At 37.3% G+C, this 23,534-nt stretch overlaps 1 protein-coding gene across 4 annotated transcripts in view; it reads left to right on the top strand.

Annotated features, from left to right (window-relative positions):
* The window catches only part of LOC129542609 (putative RNA-binding protein 46), a 62,288-nt gene that overhangs the window by 15,912 nt on the left and 22,842 nt on the right, over positions 1-23,534 (top strand). The window lies entirely within an intron of this gene.

Genomic DNA, 23,534 nt, shown 5'->3' with positions numbered 1-23,534 from the left:
TTTCAAGTCTGAAAAATAAAAGAGAAAAAAAAATAGATTTCATTTAGTTAAATGACGATTATTGGTGTTGAGGGACATAGAAGTTTTTTCAAGGGAGAGCAGCCATCTATATAAGTACCCAAATCAGAGTACTTCTGGCCACCATTTAGTGCTCTTACTGGAGTCCAAAATATTCTTGTTGCATTGTAACCGTGAACTTCCAGATGTTCAAGCAGGTTTTAGAAAAGGCAGAGGAACCAGAGATCAGATTGCCAACATCCGCTGGATCATGGAGAAAGCAAGAGAGTTCCAGAAAAACATCTATTTCTGCTTCATTGACTATGCCAAAGCCTTTGACTGTGTGGATCACCACAAACTGTGGAACATTCTGAAAGAGATGGGAATCCCAGACCACCTGACCTGCCTCTTGAGAAACCTGTATGCAGGTCAGGAAGCAACAGTTAGAACTGGACATGGAACAACAGACTGGTTCCAAATCGGGAAAGGAGTACGTCAAGGTTGTATATTGTCACCCTGCTTATTTAACTTCTATGCAGAGTACATCATGAGGAACGCTGGGCTGGAAGAAGCACAAGCTGGACTCAAGATTGCCAGGAGAAATATCAATAACCTGAGATATGCAGATGACACCACCCTTATGGCAGAAAGTGAAGAGGAACTCAAAAGCCTCTTGATGAAAGTGAAAGAGGAGAGTGAAAAGGTTGGCTTGAAGCTCAACATTCAGAAAACTAAGATCATGGCATCCAGTCCCATCACTTCATGGGAAATAGATGGGGAAACAGTGGAAACAGTGTCAGACTTCATTTTTTTGGGCTCCAAAATCACTGCAGATGGTGATTGCAGCCATGAAATTAAAAGACGCTTACTCCTTGGAAGGAAAGTTATGACCAACCTAGATAGTATATTAAAAAGCAGAGACATTACTTTGCCAACCAAGGTCCGTCTAGTCAAGGCTATGGTTTTTCCCGTGGTCATGTATGGATGTGAGAGTTGGACTGTGAAGAAAGCTGATCTCCGAAGAATCGATGCTTTTGAACTGTGGTGTTGGAGAAGACTCTTGAGAGTCCCTTGTACTGCAAGGAGATCCAACCAGTCCATTCTAAAGGAGATCAATCCTGGGTGTTCATTGGAAGGACTGATGCTAAAGCTGAATCTCCAATACTTTGACCACCTCATGCGAAGAGCTGACTCACTGGAAAAGAGTCTGATGCTAGGAAGGATTGGGGGTGGGAGGAGACGGGGACGACAGAGAATGAGATGGCTGGATGGCATCACTGACTCGATGGACATGAGTTTGGGTGAACTCCGGGAGTTGATGGACAGGGAGGCCTGGCGTGCTGTGATTAATGGGGTCACAAAGAGTCGGACGCGACTAAACTGAACTGATAGTAACGTAAAATGAATTTTTTAAAATGTTTTGTGGTTTTTTTTGTTTCCATTTATAGTAAGCCTTATTTTAAGCAAAATAATTTATGAAAAGCTGGAAGCTGGGATTGCTGCCAAAATTGAACCCTTATTATTATTATTTTTTACGTCAAAGATAAGCGACTGTCTTCATCTTCAAGATGTCAGAGAGTAACCTCCCTGGGAACTCAGTACCCAACCAAGATAAGAAATTATCCATCTTTTTTTTTTTGGTTTTATTTCCAATATTCTGGGAGGTGGATCTTGGAGGATCCTGCTGTGATTTATGTCGGAGAGTGTTTTGCCTACGTTCTCCTCTAGGAATTTTATAGTTTTTGCTCTTACATTTAGCTCTCTAATCCATTTTGAGTTTATTTTTGTGTATGGTGTTAGGAAGTGTTCTAGTTTCATGCTTTTACAAGTGGCTGACCAGTTTTCCCAGCACCACTTGTTAAAGAGACTGTCTTTTCTCCATTTTATATTCTTGCCTCCTTTGTCAAAGATAAGGTGTCCATAGGTGCGTGGATTTATCTCTGGGCTTTCTATTTTGTTCCACTGATCTATATTTCTGTCTTTATGCCAGTACCATACTGTCTTGATGACTGTCGCTTTGTAGTAGAGCCTGAAGTCCGGCAGGTTGACTCCCCCAGTTCCATTTTTCTTCCTCAAGATTGCTTTGGCTATTCGAGGTTTTTTGTATTTCCATAAATTGTGAGATTATTTGTTCTAGTTCTGTGAAAAATATCGTTGGTAGCTTGATAGGGATTGCATTGAATGTATAAATTACTTTGGGTAGTATACTCATTTTTACAATATTTATTCTTCCAATCCATGAACATGGTATATTTCTCCATCTGTTAGTGTCCTAAATAAACAAATGGGACCTAATTAAAATCAAAGGCTTCTGCACAGCAAAGGAAACTATAAGTAAGGTGAAAAGATAGCCTTCAGAATGGGAGAAAATAATAGCAAAGGAAGCAACTGGTAAAGGATTAATCTCCAAAATATACAAGCAGCTCCTGCAGCTCAATTCCAGAAAAATAAATGACCCAATCAAAAAATGGGCCAAAGAACTAAACAGACATTTCTCCAAAGAAGACATAAAGATGGCGAACAAACACATGAAAAAATGCTCAACATCCCTCATAATCAGAGAGATGCAAATCAAAACCACAATGAGATACCATTTCACACCAGTCAGAATGGCTGCTATCCAAAAGTCTACATGCAATAAATGCTGGAGAGGGTGTGGAGAAAAGGGAACCCTCTTACACTGTTGGCGGGAATGCAAACTAGTACAGCCACTATGGAGAACAGTGTGGAGATTCCTCAAAAAACTGGAAATAGAACTGCCATATGATCCAGCAATCGCACTCCTGGGCATACACACCGAGGAAACCAGAATTGAAAGAGACACATGTACTCCAATGTTCATTGCAGCACTGTTTATAATAGCCAGGACATGGAAGCAACCTAGATGTCCATCTGCAGACGAATGGATAAGAAAGCTTTGGTACATATACAGAATGGAGTATTTTTCAGCCATTAAAAAGAATGCATTTGAATCAGTTCTAATGAGGTGGATGAAACTGGAGCCTATTATACAGAGTGAAGTAAGCCAGAAAGAAAAACACCAATTCAGTATACTAACACATATATATGGAATTTAGAAAGATGCAAATGATAACCCTGTATACAAGACAGCAAAAGAGACACAGATGTATAGAACAGTCTTTGGGACTCTGTGGGAGAGGGTGAGGGTGGGATGATTTGGGAGAATGGCACTGAAACATGTATGTTGTCATATTTGAAACGAATCACCAGTTCAGGGTCGATGCATGTTTCAGGATGCTCGGGGCTGGCGTGCGGGGATGACCCAGAGGGAGCATAAAGGGAGGAGGGAGGTGGGAGGGAGGTTCAGGAGGGAGAACTCATGTACACCCGGGGCGAATTCATGTCAATATATGGCAAAACCAAGCAATATAATATTGTAAAATAATTTGCCTCCAATAAAAAATAAATTAAAAAAAATTATCACTTGGTTATTCAACATTAGGAAGCTGTAATAAATGGGATACTCAGTGGGTTTAAGGGCTTCCCTGGTGGCTTAGCAGTAAGGAGTCTGCCTGCAATGCAGGAGATGCGGGTTCAGTCCCTAGGTTGGGAAGATACCCTGGAAAAGAAAATGGCAACCCACTCCAGTATTTTTGCCTGGAAAATTCCAGGGACAGGAGAGTCTGGCAGGCTACAGCCCATGGGGTCTCAAAGAATTGTACACGACTTAGCAACTAGACCACCACACCACCGTCGGTGGCTTTAATGGGTAGAATACAGACTTGGGGGCTAGGTGATAGGTTCTATACTAAGTATTTGATGTTTGGAAACATCTTGAGTCATTCCGTATCACATCTTTTTACATAGGCCTTTTCTGTCTCGTAATTTTTATCTGTTTAATAATTGATCAGACTATCAGTGTGAATAATCCTGCTTTTCCTAAAACTTTGCCTCTGTCTTGAATCTGGGCCTTCCAGTATTGACATGCCTTTCCTCTGGAGGAGTCTTCACTTTTAGGAGACAGAAATCAAGGAGATAAAGAAAAGTCCTAGTTTTGTAGGAAGAAAAGTCCTAGAGAATACTTACTGGAAGGAGGGAGGTAGCCTCAGTGTGTGATAATTGATTCTCTTAAATAATTTATTAACAAATAACTTTAGGGAAGACATTTCTCATTTCTGTGTTTGTTCATTCCTGATGCAAATGGTAGTTTTTTACTTGAATGACCACCTGAAACTCTTTAAAAACAGGAGTGAAGAACCTGTCACAAACCAGGTTGTTTGTGACATTGATTTAATTTCATCTGAAATTTTGCACTGTTGCTATGACTGATAAAATTTAATTAAAGAACAAGCTTTTTTGAATGCCTTTTTTGTGTGAATTGTGTTTTACTAAGCAATCTGAACCTAAAGGTAATAAAACTGTTTTGGCTCTTAAGGAGTCATATCTGCTGAAGAAGGCAGAGGTATGGCCTCTATGCATAGTTACTTTGGGAACAGAGAGATGTGCTTTGGTGATTTCAGTCAGATTTTTAGAATTAGAAATAGAAAATATGCAGACTTTAGTTAATCTAAATTTCATCAGTTCTGTTTTTTGAAACTTTGTGGATATTTTCTTTCTTTTTTAGTACAGCTGTGTTGACTGTGCTTGCTTTTGCTTTTTCTCTGTGCAAGTAATGTTTTTCTTAGATGAATCCATTTTGATTTGTGTGGACCATTTTATGTGTGAATATTCATCTTTGTTATGTATTCTGTACTTCTTTCAGCATTCATTTTGTGGCTGACCTGCATGTTGCTTCTCACATTTGACTTTGTAATGGCATACATCATCAGAATCTTTATTTTTTTCTGGTCATTGAGTGCTAAAATATTAAATATATATATATATTCTAAGCATGTGGCCGTAATGTTTGCTCACGCTTTAATATCATTAAAAGATTAGAGGATTAGGTTTTTATTTCTGTTGTCACTTGTAACTTGGTTGAAAGTTATGAAATAGAAGACACAGTAAGATGAAGAAATACTACTCTGAGAAGTTTTCATCTGAAAAATAATTGGTGCTATTTTTTATGAGCTATCATTATTTCCAGATTGATGGGCAGAAATTCAAAAATTTTAACTTTAAAAATTTGCCAATAAATTGCTTTGAAACAAAGAGAAACTTCTCTAGTTTTTTAAATTTAAGAAATTTTAGGAGACACTTAAGCTAAATATAGTGGTTATAGTGAAATTTTAAAATTAAATAATTAGAAAAATTAACACTTTTAGAAAGTTAATATTTTCTTTCCAGTTCTAATTATGGATCTAACTTTTATACTATTTCAAACTTACACTTTAAAGAACAAAAGTAATTTTCTGAATTTGCTTTAAAATTCACCTAGTTAAGTGGGATGATCACCAACATTTTATACATTAATTTGTTTTCATATGACCAAGTGGTGAGATCAAAATTCCATTAACTCAGCTATGTGTCTTTGGACCTCTGAGAGGGCCCTGTGTTCGTGAAAATGTGTTTTTATTCCTCCTGAAACTTTACAGTTTTTTTTTTTCCCAGAAGATCATCGTTTGATATTACTCATAATTTTTATCTTACTAACACTTGTTTTAACGGACCATAATTTTTATGAAGTTGCGCTGTAAGAGACGCTTAATAATGAGTAATCAAGTAAAAGAAGCTATAGTCTCAGCTGCCAACAAAATGTGACCGTGAAATGATCCACCTTTGTGGACCTCGGTGCCTTCATCTCTAAAATATCAGGGTATTACTTGGTGATTTCTAAGGAGGTCACCTCCCCCAAATTTATGGTTTTGTTTAAAATATGATAAAAACTCTGTAAAGAAGCAAAAAACAATATTTGAATTTTTCTTATGCGTACTGAGATAGAATTCAAATAGTTTAACACCAAGAGCTGCTTTTGTCAGAATTAACCCTTTTCTCAGTTTAATGCTCCTTTTTTCATATAATTCAAAACTTATGTTTGTCTGCTTCACAGCAAAACAACTAGATTAAGAAAATGAGTTACCTATTTCATTTTCATGATGACAAGTAATTATTTTTTATTTCTATGCATTTGTCAATTATAATCAAAACCAAGATTTTCTAAAACAACCTAATTAGCAATTTGGAAATTAGTTTTTGTACCAGCGAATCTAGGAAATTAATGATGTATATTAAAACATATATGACCAGTATTTACTCCATAGTTATATTATTAGCTGACAAATGTGATCGTGTGATTTCATTTACTTTATACATTTATTTAGTCATGCTTGATCTTCTCTCCTACAGTTTCTTAGTATCTTTGGCTAATACATTTCTAAAATTCTTTTTCTAATACACTAGTTTTAATAATAGCTATTGCTTTTTAATTTATAAACTTAATGTATGATATTTAATATTTTAAAAATCCATGGTTTGTAAATTTTCCTCTAAAGGCCACGGTAAATTTTGTATATGTGCATTCTTAGATGTCAGCAGCATCTCAAAATTCTGCCACATTGGTATCCCCTAAATATATTTTTCAATGTGGCTTTAAAAGGAATTTCAGTGTTGTATTGATTTTTTTCTCTCCTCTAAGCTTCTAAACCCTCCAAAATAAGTAAGCTTTATACTTATTTTGGAGGGTTTAGAATAGTGAAAATCTGTGTAGAAGCTGCACTATTGTGCCTTTATTTCTGCTTCCTACTTACTATTTAGTAGACAGTAATTGCTGATGCTGTAAAATGAATGGACTAGTGAATGGGGATAGAAGCTGTTTTGGAAAAATGGTTTTACTGTGATGAATTTATTCAAGTGATCATTTGTGCTTTTAACCACTTTAAAATTACTCAATGTCAGTTGCTTCCAGACCTTTTGGTGAGGATTAAATGTAGTACCTGATCTTATTAGTTAATTTCAGATATATTATCTATACCAGAGCAATTCATCCTCTGTCATAAAGTGATGCGTATTCTATCCAAGACCTGATAGTGCATTTCCTCTTAAGAAGAGTGTACTTGCCTCTGGAGAGTTTAAAAAAAAAAAAACAAAAAAACTCTAGTTTCCCAGGTGGTTAGAATCTCTAAATCGCCAAAATGTTAATAACAACTTGGATTTTCTTGCTCTTAAGTTTGGAATATTTGGTTAAAGGTCATTAGTTATTTGTGGACCTTTCCTTACAGCAAGTGACATGTGAGTTATAAAAATTACTTACAGTAATTCATATTTTAAGAGAATCATTTATTTGGCTAGCTGTGTATCTTTCTGCGTTGCCTTTAGTAAATACAGTCTTACATACCACTGGTAATGATTTCTACTATAAATGTATTTATAACTTCTAGTTAAAAATCGTATCAGAGTGCAATCATTAGAAAACATCAGTTCTGCTCAATTGTATTGCCTGATAATTTGATAAGTGTACTCTAAACTTCCTCATTTCTTACACGTTTAAACAGTACAGCCTGATTTTTTTTTCAGTTCATTAATTTTATTTTATTCTTTTTGAAGTTCTTTTTTAAATTTTTTTTTATTATTATTTTTTTACTTTACAATATTGTATTGGTTTTGCCATACATTGACATGAATCTGCCCCGGGTGTACATGTGTTCCCCATCTTGAACCGCCCTCCCACCTCCCTCTCCATATCATCCCTCTGGTTCATCCCGGTGCACCAGCCCCAAGCATCCTGTATCATGCATTGAACCTGGACTGGCGATTCGTTTCACATGTGATAAATATACATGTTTTAATGCCATTCTCCCGAATCATCCCACCTTCGCCCTCTCCCACAGAGTCCAAAAGACTGATCTATACATCTGTGTCTCTTTTGCCGTCTTGTATACAGGGTTATCGTTACCATCTTTCTAAATTCCATATATATGCACAGCCTGATTTTTATACGCAGAGTAATCAAGAGTAAATAAACTTAAATAAAAATTTTAAACTTGAATATACAGCTCGTTTCCTTAATACAGTAGTTATCTATTGACCTTTACTTCATTTTTTTCTTTCATGATTTTTATTTTCTTTCGTTACATTTTCTAAGAATGTTATTTCTAGAGATGCTTTACTTTTTTTTTTTGGTAATCCTCTTTTTTAGGTGAATTGTTGTAAGACTGCAAGCCCATGAAATTAATTTTTCTTTTATCTTCATTTCAGCATACATATTCCAGTCTGCTTGTTTACTGGCCAGATTAGGGAGTAAGTAAATTTGCAGCCGATGTGCCATAGTGTGTATGGCTTATTCCTTCTGTGGCTGTGTTAATTTTTGATCGATAGGTAGTTACAGATCTAGTAAAGTACAATTTCACCCACTATCCAAAGTAGAGCCTTTCTATGAAACCTTTTGTAAGCCAAAGAGAATAAAGCAAAGAGGCTTAGGACACAATCTTGCTAACAGATGCACAAAGTAAATCAAGGTAAAGCACAAATGCTCACTGACACAATTCAGAGCTCTTGACAGCTTGATGCTGAGACACTGGCATTCTGGGGGAAGAAGCTTGCCTTCGCTGGTCTGGATGTTTAGGCTGCATGCTATCTTTATAGTGGAATTGCTACAGAATGAATGCTAAACACTGTTTTTGCTTTCTGCCTTTTCTCATAGAGGAAAAATCCGCTTTGCATTTCTTTTGGTTAGTAAAAACAGATAGCAATGTGTAATGTGTAAAGTGAACTTTCAGAAAGTGGGGGATACCTATATTGGGTAACTTGGGGTATAGAATTTAAAACATTCCAAGTGAGCCATTATGATTCTTTGGAAAACAGGTTTAAATAGTATTCTGCACTATAAAGTTATAATTTTTACCAAAAGCACAATAATTCAGAGTAAGTTTATTAATTTAAATGTCTCACTTGTGTATTTAGGTGTCTACATCTGTTTCTTTGAGAGATCACAAATCAAGTTTCCTTGAGTGATTCATAGGTGTGAGATTTAGATATACCAACTATAGACATAACAAAGATATCGGAGCATTGGAAAGTTACTTTTTTTCTCTTAACTAGAGAGAAAGGGGAGATACTGAGCGAAAATAGGATTACTTATTCTGTGAAAGCTCTCTGAGCTTCTGAGGGGTATTTACAAATATGAGCTATCTGTGATTTGTTTTCCTTTATTTCTTCTAAGTTTTTTCTATGATTTAGTTATTTTAAGATTTTTAAGTGCTTGTATTGAAATGTATCTAGGGTAACTGTGACTCTAGGATATCCGCTCTTTTTACAGTTAACTTTATTTAACAGTGTATTTTTAAACCTTACTTTTCCTGATTTTTAAAAATCTTTGTACCTTCTTTATTTTCGCTTATTGTGGTTTATGCCACAAGCAGGGAGTGGCTTATTAGTGAACATGACTTGAGGAGGATTAACATCCTTTTTCATCAGTCCTCGTAGGCCTTGGCAAGGATACTGATGTCAGCCAGTCTGAGTTAAACTGGTAAAGAAGGCAAATTTCATTGCCTTGAGATTTTGTCTGATTTTTTAGGCCATAATGATTTTGATTTTCAGTTATTTGAGTCTGATGTTGTATTTTGAAAATTTTTATATGACAAGAAAAATTTCTGTAGCCAACTCGCAAATATTTATGTTTAGATTTGAGTTATCAGTAATTTGAAACCAAGTAAATTGAAGTGTTGTTGCATTGTTTAATTATATTTATCCTAGGGTTCTTTAAATATATAGTTCATTAATTCAGGGAATTTATATAACTTCTAGAGCCCTATTATAAAAAGCTGACTTAGGAAAAGGATGGAAAGATGTTTAACTTCTCCTCAGCTCAGTTTGTGTTTAGGAGAGAGAGCGTTGTCTCATACTGACAGAGCAGCCTGACCCAAGTGGAATCTCATCTTTATCTTTTCTGTTTATTTTTTACTGATGTTGGGCTATCCACCATAGTCACTGTCTCTCCCTGAAAGATATGAGGTGGCTTATTAAAAATAAGTAAAGTATGAAAGGATTCAAATCTAAAAAATTGAAGGAATTAAGTCAATGGGAAATTATGATTAGGAAAATAAAGCCAAGCAAAACTGAACAATATATTGTTTAGTAATGAAGGAATATATGGCAGAACTATAAAGGAAAGCAAGAGAATGGTTAACACTTAAAAATTAAGGTCATAATTGCTTTAAGGATTAAGACGAGAGATTGAAAGTGATGCAAGAGATTTCCAGCGTGTTGGTGATTTTCTATTTCTAAACCTTTGTGATGAGTGCATGTTTTTACTTTTAAAATTATGTTGACTGAACAAGGACTACTGTAAAGCACAGGGAACTTTGCTTGATGTTATATAGCAATAAAGCATTTTTTATGTATAGAATTTTCCAGGCAAGATTACTGGAGTGGGTTTACCATTTATTTCAGGGGATCTTCCCGACCCATGGATTAAATCACCATCTCTTGTGTCTCCTGCCACTGCATCACCTTGTTAATATGAATATTCATGCAACAAATGTTTACTGAACGCTGTGCTCTCATGGAGAAGGCAGTGGCAACCCACTCCAGTACTCTTGCCTGGAAACTCCCATGGACGGAGGAGCCTGGTAGGCTGCGACCCAGGGGGTCACGAAGAGTCAGACACTACTGAGCGACTTCACTTTCACTTTTCACTTTCATGCATTGGAGAAGGAAATGACAACCCACTCCAGCCTTCTTGCCTGGAGAATCCCAAGAATGGAGGAGCCTGGTAGACTGCCGTCTATGGGGTCTCACAGAGTTGGACACGACTGAAGCGACTTAGCAGCAGCAGTGCTCTCTGTGAAGTCCTGAGGATCACTGGAGTGAATCACACACAGCTGCTGCCTTCATCGAACTCACATTCTGTTGAGGGAGACAATTACTCAGTTACAATTCTGATAAACATTCTAAAGAAGTATGGGATGTTATGAGAAAATGTAATTGGATGACCTGAGATGAGAGGGTCAGGAAATAGTACATTGCATTTTAGAGAGAATTACAGCAAAAGGAAATTCAGATCTTTAGGATAACACACAGGCAACATTGAATATAAAATCATGGCACTCAGAGCTGAATTTCCTCAATTCACATCCCAACTTCATTACTTACTTGGGAAACTGACTTTGTCCTCGCTGTACTTGAGTTCCTCATCTGAATGTTAAGAATGTTTATCTCATAGACTAATTATATTTATTAAATGAGTTAAAATTGTAAAGGGCCCGCAGTAGTGCCTTTTATGTTAAAATATGCTGTATAAGTATTAAAAATCTTTATTCAGAAAACAAATCCAGGACAGCAGATTTTCCAATCATGTATAATAATGAATTTTATTAGTAATGATAGTAGTTAAGATTCTTGGAGTGTTTACTGTATATTAGGTACTGTGGTAAATGCCTTTACATGATACTACATTATTTTATAAACTCTTTGAGGTGCTGTAGATATTATTTTTATGTCTTTATGTATATATTATTTTTATTTTATTTTTATATATATAGTATTTGTATAATATTTATTCTATTTTATGTCACCATTTTTTAATAAATGAAGAAACCAAGGCTTTAGTAGACTAATTTGTTCAGGATCCCCCAGTTTTCTAAGAAGCTGTGCTCTTAACTGCTTTTTCTGTTGTTCTGTTGCTCAGTTGTGTCCGACTCTTTGCAACCCCATGGACTGCAGCTTGCCAGGCTTCCCTGTCCTTCACTATCTCCTGGAGAGCTTGCTCAAACTCATGTCCATTGAGTCAGTGATGCCATCTAACCGTCTCATCCTCTGTTGCCCCCTTCTGCTCCTGCCCTCAATCTTACCCATCATCAGGGTCTTTTTCAGTCAGTCGGCTCTTAGCATCAGGTGGCCAAAGTATTGAAGCTTTAGCTTCAGCATCAATCCTTCTAATGAATATTCAGGGTTGATCTTTAGGATTGACTGGTTTGATCTCCTTGCTATCCAAGGGACTCTGAAGAGTCTTTTCCAGCACCACAGTTCAAAAGCATCAACTCTTCAGCACTCAGCCTTCTTTATGGTCCAAGTCTGACATTTCTACATGACTACTGCAAAAACCATAGCTTTGACTATACGGACCTTTGTCGGCAAAGTGACGTCTCTGCTTTTAAATATGCTGTCTGGGTTTGTCTTTACTGTTGTTTATTAACTATGTGTTCCCAGTGGAAAACCGACCTTTGTGTAATGTTAAGCATTTGACGACAGATCTGAATTTGGGGAATATTATTGGCAAGTTATTCTTCTGAAATTTAAAATATAGTGTAATGGGCTTTTGTTTCATACTCTGCCTGCTTTTCAGACAGGTTTGTCTTCCTAGTCCCAACAAGCCCGTATCCCACTCACTCCATGTATGAACAGTGTGCGCCTGAGACACCTGTGTGAATCCTGAATAAACCTTTTCAGTTAGAGAGGAGTTGGGAACATACTTTGTTTGCAAACTAGCTTTGAGATTCTTATGTTTACTCTAGGGTAAGCATTGCCCACTGATCACATATGTGACATGCTTGCAGAAGATACTTGTTTTGTTTTTTTTCCCCTCCATCAGATACTAGACAGAATTTCAAATAGGCAAAGTTTGTTTAGGTCTGTTGATGGTATCTTGTTGCTTGGTATTCTCATTTTGCTTTTAGATTATGCTCAGACATCACAGCAGCACGTAATTCACCCATATAATTTATCACTGAAGTTATGTCTGGCTGTTGCTTTTCATCATTGTTTCCTTGCTCAGGAGCCTACAGTGGCTTGCTATTATAATGTGTAGCATATCAAGTCCTCTGAACTCCATATTCTCTTGTTCAGAATTCTCAGTTCTTTGTCCCCATCTCACCTAACAATAGATAGTATCTTCTGCAACTTTGAATCATTTTTATTTTATATATTATTCTGCTTTGACAGTAACCATTGTGTGGTTTTATTTTTTAAATTATAAGTGATTAACTTTTCATTTGTCTGTACTAATTCTTTTTTTAACTTACTACATTACATACAAACTGAAAAGTATGCACAGTTCATGACTGAAAGCTTTGTGAATTACCGCAGAGGGAGCACATCAGTGTAACAAACCACTAGTGTATGCTCAGTGGTTTCAGTCGTGTCTGACTCTTTGCAGCACTGTGGGCTGTAGCCTCCCAGGCTTCTCTGTCCATGGAATTTTCCAGGCAAGAATACTGAAGTGTGTTGCCATTTTCTCCTCCAGGGGATCATCTTGGGTCTCTTAAGTCTCCTGCTGGCCAGCAGGTTTTTTACTACTAGTGCCACCAAGGAAGCTGTAACCACTAGGGGAAGACAAAATATCAATACCCTAGAATGGTCCTCTGTGCTCCTACTCAGATATCTCAGTTCCCAAAGGAAACTAATCTTCTGACTACTTCTGTTTTTGAAATGTGTACAGAATTTTGTGTATTTTTGTCTGGTTTATTTTGACATTATGTTTATGAAGTTGGCCTGTGTTGTTATATGTACTGTCATCTGTGTAAGGATTCCATCAAAATAATACCGTTTGCTATTTCTGTTGTTAGAAATTTGAGTGCTTCATATTCGATCTGTTTGAATAACGATGCTGTGAATATTCTTGTACATGGTGGGTTTTTCTGGTGTACATTTGAATGCATTTCTGTTGAATACACAGGCATAAAAGTGGTAGGTGATATTTTTAAAACTTGAATGCATGTGTGGTAAGTCACTTCAGTCATATCCTATTCTGTGTGACGCTATAGACTGTACCCTGCCAGGCTCCTCTATCCATGGAATTCTCCAGGCAAGAATGCTGGAGTCAGTTGCCATGCCCTCCTCCCGGGGATCTTTTGGACCCAGGGATTGAACCTGAGTCTCTTAGGTCTGCTGCCTTGGCAGGCAGGTTCCTTACCACTAGTGCCACCTGGCAAGCCTTTAAAACTTGAACAGATAACGCAAAACAGTTTTCCAATGTGATTATATCAATTTATACTTTACTACAATGGCAAGCTACTCCAGTACTCTTGCCTAGAAAATCCCATGGATAGAGGAGCCTGGTGGGCTACAGTCCATGGGGTCGCTACTAGTCGGACAAGACTGAATGACTTCACTTTCACTTTTCACTTTCATACATTGGAGAAGGAAATGGCAACCCACTCCAGTGTTCTTGCTTGGAGAATCCCAGGGATGGCGGAGCCTGGTGGGCTGCTGTCTATGGGGTCGCACAGAGTCGGACGCGACTGAAGCGACTTAGCAGCAGCAGCAGTACATGGGTTTCAGTTGTTCCGTATCCCTGCCACCACTTTGAATATTACTATTAGTCTCTTGATAGTGAATATTCTGGCTGGATATATATTACTGTCTCATTGAGATTATAACTTCTGTATCACTGTTGAGTAATGGATAGTGAGCATCTTTTAATAAGATTATAGGGCATTAAGATATCCTTTTGATGAAATGTCTCGTTTTAAATCTTTTGTCCCTTTTTTATATTGGGTTGTTTTTTTCTTTTTTAAGGTACAAGCCCTTTGTTGGATATATACTTTACAAATACCTTCTTCCACTAGTGGCTTACCTTTCTAATCTCTACATGATATACTTTGAAAAAGACAGAAGTTCTTAATTTTAGTGTGGTTTACTTTATTAATACTTAGAAGTTAGTACTGTTTGTGCCCTGCTTAAGAAATCTTTGCTTACCTCAAGGTGATAAAATAGTCTCCTGTATTATCTTTTAGAAACTTTTATCATTCAAGTTTAGTGAGGCTGTGAAGTATGTATTGTGTGTATATGTGTGTATATGTTTACATATATATTGGTATAAGTCTTACTGTAGATTCTATATTCCCTTCCATTGATTGATTTTATTACAGTATCTTAATTATGAAAATCTTGATATTTAGTAGAGAATTATCTTCCCACATTTTTTTCTTTTCTTCATGATTACCTTGACTCATCTTAGCCTTTATAGTTCCATATAAATTTTAGAATCAATTGTAAATTTTCACCAAAAAAATCCTACTAGGGATTTGATTGGAATTGAATCTGTAGCTCCATTTGTGATGACATTTTTATAATACTGGTCTTTCTGACCCATGAAACTTGTAGATCTATCCATTTATTTAGACTTTCTTTAATTTCTGTAAACACTCAATAGTTTATAAATGTTTGTGTAAATATCTCCTACATCTTTTATTAGATGTGTTCCTGAGTCTTAATGTTTTTCACTGCCATTGTAAATGCTGCCTTTTATTTCTATTTCTAATTGTTCCTGTTTATATAAATACAATTTACTTATTATGTATTGAATAATACTATTTATTTGAGTATAATGGTTTGGCTCTATATTATTTAAAATTTTCCTACTTACACAGTCGTATCAACCACAAAAAATTGGGATTTTTTTCCCTCCTTTGCTGTCCTTTCTCTTTTCTTTTTTTCTCTTGCCTTATTGCACTGGCTGGAGCCACCCATCCAGCCTGGAAGACAAACAATGAGAGAAGGCATTCTGAAATCCTTTCAGTGTTTCGATTAAGCTATGATGTTTACTGTGGTTCTTGCAGAAGCCCTTTATCATGGCCCTTCTATTCCTAGTTTGCTCAGAGGTTTTATCACAAATGGGCGATGAAGTTTTTCGGCAATTATGTGGGTAATTATATCATTTTATCTGTTATTCTTTTAATGTTAACTGCATTGATTGATATTTGAATGTGACACCAGTTTTGCATTTCTGAAATAAACCCAGTTGGATCATGATATACATTATCCTTTTTATGTATTTCTAAATTTCATTTTTATATTTTCTTTAGGGTTTTTATATCTGTGTTCATTAATGAGATTGGGCCATACTTTTCCTCATAAAAACATTTACTAAATTTTTTCTCTTTTAACGTTCTATGGAAGAGTTTGGATGGCGTTATATGTATATTTTTGGAAATGTGGAATATCATTTAAGAAGTCACCTTAGAGTTTTCAGCCTTTCTTTTATTACACTGTATACATTTCAGGGCTACAAATTGCCCTTTTAAGTGTCGTTATGTCTTGATGTCGTTGATTTTTATCATTATTTATTTGAAAATACTTCATTTTGATTTCACATGAGTATAATAAATCTTAAACATACGAAGATTTCTATAGTTATATTTTTGTTTTTTATTTTACTATGATCAGGAAGTATATTATGGGTAATTTCAGTACTTTGTCTTTTGTTTTTTAATGATTAACTAAATAATTCATGCCTGATTAGAAAGAATGTATTTCCGGTTGTTAAGTGCAGTGTATTCAGTTTGCTAGGGTTGCTGTGGCACAGTGGAACAGTCTGTTTGACTTGAGCAGCAGAAATTTGTTTTTCCGTAGTTTTGGAGTCTGGAGTTAAAAAAGCAAGGTGTTGGTTCCCCCTCTAGTTGGTAGGGGGATTTCCTTGCACCTTGTAGCTTCAGGCATTTGCCAGCAGTCTTTTAATGTGTTGGCTTCTCAATGCATTACTCCAACCTCTGCCTCTGTCGAGTAAGGTTGTCTTCTCCCTGAATCTTTCTGTCTTCATGAGGCATGTTCTTCTCTATGTTTGTCTGTTTCTATCAGGCTATCCAGCATACTAGATTGAGTCCCTGCTATGGGCTTCCGTGGTGGCTCAGCAGGTAAAGAATCTGCCTGCAATGCAGGAGACACAGGAAATGCAGGTTCGATCCCTGGGTTGGGAAGATCCCCTGGAGGAGGAAAATGGCAATGCACTCCAGTATTCTTGCCTGAAAAATTCCATGGAAAGAAGAACCTGGAGGACTACAGTCCGCAGGGTCACAAAGAGTCAGACACTGTTGACCAACTAACCACATACTACTCCAGGATGACCTCGTCTTAACTAATCACATTTGTGATTAACCTGTTTCCAGTCGAGGTCACATTATGAGGTGCTAGGGATTAGGACTTCAGCCTACCATTTTGGGCATAGATTCAACTCATAAATTAGTCCAGGTGTACTCATCACATGTAAAATCCTTTGTCTTTCATGTTTTTTGGTGCTTATTCTATTACTGTGAGAGGGTTGTGAAAATTACCCATCGTGACTACAAATTTGCCTTTTCCTCCTTTTGGTTCTGTCAGCTTTTGCTTTATATAATTTTAGGTTGTATGTTATTAGGTGCATAGAAATCTAGAATTGCTATGTTTTTCTGGTGAAGTGTGCATTTTATTGTCATACTGTGTCATTCTATCTCTGTAATGCATTGTAGTTGTTTTGTTCAGTGGCTAAGTTGTGTCTGACTCTGCTACCCCATAGACTGCATCACACCAGACTTCCCTGTCCTTCTCTGTCTCCCGGAGTTTGCTCAAACTCTGGTCCATTGAGCTGGTGATGCCATCCAACCATCTCATCCTCTTTTGACTCCGTCTCCTCCTGCCCTTATCTTTCCCAGCGTCAGGGTATTTTCCAGTGAGTCGGCTCTTCTCAGCAGGTATTGGAGCTTCACCTTCAGCATCAGTCCTTCCAATGAGTAGTCAGGGTTGATTTCCTTTAGGATTGACTGGTTTGATCTCCTTGCTGTCCAAAGGACTCTCAGGAGTCTTCTCTGGCACCACAATAAAGAAGCATCAATTTCAGCCTTCTTGATGGTCTCTCACATCTATACATGACTACTGGGAAAACCAAAGCTTATGGACCAAAAGTGATGTCTCTGCTTTTTAATACACTGTTTAGGTTTGTCATAGCTTTTTTCCCAAGGGGAAAGCGTCTTTTAATTTTGTGGCTGCAGTCACCATCTGCAGTGATTTTGAAGCCCAAGAAAATAAAATCTGCTGCTGTTTCTACTTATTCCCCATCTATTTGCCATGGAGTGATGGGACTTGATGCCCATAATCTTAGTTTTTTGGAGCTGACTTTTAAGCCAGCTTTTTCACTCTCCTCTTTCACCCTTATCAAGAGGCTTTTTAGTTCCTCTTCATTTTGTGTCATGAGAGTGGTATCTGCATATATGAGGTTATTGATATTTTTCTTGGCCATCTTGACTCCTATCATTCTTTCCTGCCTTAAAGAATACTTTTGATATTAACATAGCTTTCCAGGCTTTCTTTTGATTAAGGTTTCCACATGTATTTTCTTCTATTTTTGAACTTTTACTTTCCCTGTATCTTAGTTTTAAGATGACTCCAATGTAGAGTTACTGTTGTTTTTGTTGCTGTTATTTGGTTTTGTTGAAAGTCTGTGTTTTAAGTGTTTGATCAGCTTGCATTTATTGTACTTACACGAACGTTAAGAATTAAGTTTCTTGTCTTGCCCTTTGCCTTCTATTCCTTGTTCTGAGTCCTTGTGTACTCTTCCCCTTTTCTCCTTTCTTGCCTTCTTTTAATGGATTATTTAGTCGCTTTTTTTCTGTCTTCCTCTTTTAGCTATATTAGTCATAGAGTCTTTATTATTCTAGTTTTAACCTTGTAGCCTCCAATATGTCTTCTTTTTGGGGGGTTGCACCACCTGGCGTGCAGGATCTTTGTTCCCTGACCAGGATTGAACTCGCAATCCCTGTGGTGGAAGTCCAGAGTCTTAACCGTTGAACCACCAGGGGAGCCCCCAACATGTATTCTTAAGTTATTGAAATCTAATATTGATTAGTGCTTTTATTCCATTTCAGACAATGCAAGGCCCTTAATACACTGTTCTCTTCCAATTTTTTGTAGTGTCTTGATATTTCCATATGTCTTAAGACTATGTTTTAACCCCCACATACCTAATTATAGTAGATTTTAGTTAACATAGATTTGTACTGTTTATATATCATTTCCCTCCTTTGCTCTTTATTTTCTGATAATACCAAGCATCAACTATGATTAATTCTTTATTCTGCTCAAAGAATATTCATTTGTGTTTTCTTTGGTATGAATATGCCAGTGACAGGTTACCTCAGTTTGTTTGCCTATGTCCTTAATTCATCTGATTTTTGAAAGGGTATTTTTACTATATCAACTGTTACTTTTCATTAATTCCTTGAGGTTATTTCCATTCAGTCTTCAGGCTTCTGTTGTTTCTGTTGAGAAGTCAGCTGAAATTTGCTTCTTACTCCTTTATTTATTTTAATTGGAGGCTAATTACTTTACAATATCGTGATGGTTTTTGCCATACATTGACATGAATCTGCCACGGGTATACATGTGTCCCCATTCTGAACCCCCCTCCCGTCTCCCTCCCCATCCCATCCCATCCCTCAGGGTCGTCCCAGCGCACTGGCTTTGAGCATCTGTTTCATGCATTGAACCTGGACTGGTGATTCGTTTCACGTGTGATAATATACATGTTTCAATGCCATTCTCCCAAATCATCCCACCCTCGCCCTCTCCCACAGAGTCCAAAAGACTGTTCTATACATCTGTGTCTCTTTTGCTGTCTCGTATACAGGGTTATTGTTACCATCTTTCTAAATGCCATACATATGCATTAATATACTGTATTGGTGTTTTTCTTTCTGACTTACTTCACTCTGTATAATAAGCTCCAGTTTCGTCCACCTCATTAGAACTGATTCAAATGTATTCTTTTTAATGGCTGAGTAATATTCCATTGTGTATATGTACCACAGCTTTCTTATCCATTCGTGTGCAGATGGACATCTAGGTTGCTTCCATATCCTGGCTATTATAAACAGTACTGTGATGAACATTGGGGTACACATGTCTCTTTCAATTCTGGTTTCCTCGGTATATATGCCCAGCAGTGGAATTTCTGAGTCATATGGCAGCTCTATTTCCAGTTTTTTAAGGAATCTCCACACTGTTCTCCATAGTGGCTGTACTAGTTTGCATTCCCACCGACAGTGTAAGAGGGTTCCCTTCTCTCCACACCCACTCCAGCATTTATTGCATGTAGACTTTTGGATAGCAGCCATTCTGACTAGCGTGAAATGGTACCTCATTGTGGTTTTGATTTGCATTTCTCTGATAATGAGTGATGTTGAGCATTTTTTCATGTGTTAGCCAGCCATCTGTATGTCTTCTTAGGAGAAATGTCTGTTTAGTTCTTTGGCCCATTTTTTGATTAGGTCGTTTAGTTTTCTGGTATTGAGCTGCATGAGCTGTTTGTATATTTTTGAGATTAATTCTTTGTCAGTTGCTTCATTTGTTATTATTTTCTCCCACTCTGAAGGCTGTCTTTTCACCTTGCTTATAGTTTCCTTCGTTGTGCAAAAGCTTTTAAGTTCACTTAGGTCCCATTTGTTTATTTTTCTTTTTTTCCATTACTCTAGGAGGTGGATCATAGAGGATCTTGCTGTGATTTATGTCAGACAGTGATATGCCTATGTTTTCCACTAGGATTTTTATAGTTTCTGGTCTTACATTTAGGTCTTTAATCCATTTTGAGTATTTATTTTTGTATATGGTGTTAGAAAGTGTTCCAATTTCATTCTTTTACATGTAGTTGACAAGTTTTTGGAGCACCACTTGTTACAGAGATTGTCTTTTCTGCGTTGTATATTGTTGCCTCCTTTGTCAAAGATAAGGTGTCCATCGGTGTGTGGATTTATCTCTGGGCTTTCTCTTTTGTTCCAGTGATCTATATATGTGTCTTTGTGCCAGTACCACACTGTCTTGATGACTGTAGTTTTGTAGTATAGTCTGAAGTCAAGAAGGTTGATTCCTCCAGTTCCATTCTTCTCTCTCAAGATTGCTTTGTCTATTCAAGGTTTTTTGTATTTCCATACAAATTGTGAAATTATTTGTTCTAGTTCTGTGAAAAGTGCTGTTGTAGCTTCATAGAGATTGCATTGAATCTACAGACTGCTTTGGGTAGCATACTCATTTTCACTCTATTGGTTCTTCTGATCCATGAACATGGTATATTTCTCTATATATTTGTGTCCTCTTTGATTTCTTTCATCAGTGTTTTAAAGTTTTCTATGTATACGTTTTTTGTTTCTTTAGGTAGATGTATTCCTATTTTCTTCTTTTTGTCACAATGGTGAATGGTATTGTTTCCTTAATTTCTCTGTTTTCTCATTGTTAGTGTATGCAAGGGATTTCTGTGTATTAATTTTATATCCTGCAACTTTACCATATTTATTGGTTAGCTCTGGTAATTTTTTGGTGGTGTCTCTAGGGTTTTCTGTGTAGAGGATCATGTCATCTGCACACAGTGAGAGTTTTACTTCTTCTTGTCCAATCTGGATTCCTTTTAATTTCTTTTTCTTCTCTGATTGCTGTGGCTAAAACTTCCAAAACTATGTTGAATAGTAGTGGTGACTGCTTGTCTTATTCCTAACTTTAGGGGAAGTGCCTCCAATTTTTCACCATTGAGGATAATGTTTGTTGTGTGATAAACATATATGGCTTTTATTATGTTGAGGTATGTTCTTTCTGTTAGGTCCATACCATTTCTGTCCTTTATCAAGCCCATCTTTGCATGAAATGTTCCCTTGGTATCTCTGATTTTCTTCACGAAATCTCTAATCTTTCCTATTCTGTTGTTTTCCTCTATTTCTTTGCACTGATTGCTGAGGAAGGCTTTCTTATCTCTCCTTGCTATTCTTTGAAACTCTGCATTCAGATGCTTATATCTTTCCTTTTCTCCTTTGCTTTTCACAGCTATTTGTAAGGCCTCCCCAAACAGCCGTTTTGCTTTTTTGCATTTCTTTTCCATGGGGATGGTCTTGATCCCTGTCTCCTGGACAGTGTCACAAACCTCCGTCCAGAGTTCATCAGGCGCTCTATCTATCAGATCTAGTCCCTTAAATCTATTTCTCACTTCCACTGTATAATCATAAGGGATTTGATTTAGGTCATATCTGAATGGTCTAATGTTTTTCCCTACTTTCTTCAATTTCAGTCTGAATTTGGCAATAAGGAGTTCATGATCTGAGTCACAGTCAGCTCCCAGTCTTATTTTTGCTAACTGTATAGAGCTTCTCCATCTTTGGCTGCAAAGAATATAATCGATCTGATTTCAGTGTTGACCATCTGGTGATGTCCATGTGTAGAGTCTTCTCTTGTGTTGTTGGAAGAGGGTGTTTGCTATGACCAGTGCATCCTTTTGGCAAAACTATTAGCCTTTGCCCTGCTTCATTTTGTACTCGAAGAGGTGGCAAGAATACACAGAAGAACTGTACAAAAAAGATCTTCATGACCAAGATAATCACAATGGTGTGATCACTCACCTATAGCCAGACATCTTGGAATATGATGTCAAGTGGGCCTTAGAAAGCATCACTATGAACAAAGCTAGTGGAGGTGATGGAATTCCGGTTGAGCTATTTCCAATCCTGAAAGATGATACTGTGAAAGTGCTGCACTCAATATGCCAGCAAATTTGGAAAACTCAGCAGTGGCCACAGGGCTGGAAAAGGTCAATTTTCATTCCAATCCCAAAGAAAGGCAATGCCAAAGAATGCTCAAACTACCGCACGGTTGCACTCATCTCACACGCTAGTAAAGTCATGCTCAAAATTCTCCAAGCCAGGCTTCAGCAATACGTGAACCGTGAACTTCCAGATGTTCAAGCTGGTTTTAGAAAAGGCAGAGGCACCAGAGATCAAATTGCCAACATCCTCTGGATCATGGAGAAAGCAAGAGAGTTCCAGAAAAACATCTATTTCTGCTTCATTGACTACGCCAAAGCCTTTGACTGTGTGGATCACAATAAACTGGAAAAAATCTGAAAGAGATGGGAATACCAGACCACCTGACTTGCCTCTTGAGAAACCTGTATGCAGGTCAGGAAGCAACAGTTAGAACTGGACATGGAACAACAGACTGTTTCCAAATGGGAAAAGGAGTACGTCAAGGCTGTATATTGTCACCCTGCTTATTTAACTTCTGTGCAGAGTACATCATGAGGAACACTGGGCTGGAAGAAGCACAAGCTGGAATCAAGATTTCTTGGAGAAATATTAATAACCTCAGATATGCAGATGACACCACCCTTATGGCAGAAAGTGAAGAGGAACTCAAAAGCCTCTTGATGAAAGTGAAAGAGGAGAGTGAAAAGGTTGGCTTGAAGCTCAAGATTCAGAAAACTAAGTTCATGGCATCTGGACCCATCACTTCATGGGAATAGATGGAGAAACAGTGGAAACAGTGTCAGACTTTATTTTTGGGGGCTCCAAAATCACTGCGGATGCTGATTGCAGCCATGAAATTAAAAGACACTTACTCCTTGGAAGGAAAGTTATGACCAACCTAGATAGCATATTAAAAAGCAGAGACATTACTTTGCCAACAAAGGTCCATCTAGTCAAGGCTATGGTTTTTCCCGTGGTCATGTATGGATGTGAGAGTTGGACCATAAAGAAAGCTGAGTGCCAAAGAATTGATTCTTTTGAACTGTGGTGTTGGAACAAGACTCTTGAGAGTCCCTTGGACTGCAAGGAAATCCAACCAGTCCATTCTTAAGGAGATCAGTCCTGGGTGTTCATTGGAAGGACTGATGCTAAAGCTGAAGCTCCAGTACTTTGGCCACCTCATGCGAAGAGTTGACTCACTGGAAAAGACTCTGATGCTGGGAGGGATTGGGGGGGCAGGAGGAGAAGGGGACGACAGAGAGTGAGATGGCTGGATGGCATCACCGACTCAATGGACATGATTTTGAGTGAACTCCGGGAGTTGGTGATTGACAGGGAGGCCTGGCGTGCTGTGATTCATGGGGTCGCAAAGAGTCGGACACGACTGAGTGACTGAATTGATCTGAACTTATGTTCTTCTATGTCTTCTTTCTGGAGAGTTTTTTTTTTTTT

Source organism: Moschus berezovskii, chromosome 19, assembly GCF_049115385.1.
Source record: "Moschus berezovskii isolate FMDL1 chromosome 19, NW_MosBer_1.0, whole genome shotgun sequence".
In the NCBI taxonomy this organism is placed as follows: domain Eukaryota; kingdom Metazoa; phylum Chordata; class Mammalia; order Artiodactyla; family Moschidae; genus Moschus; species Moschus berezovskii.
Note: the sequence above shows the minus strand (reverse complement) of the source record. Positions and strands in the feature narration are given on the sequence as shown.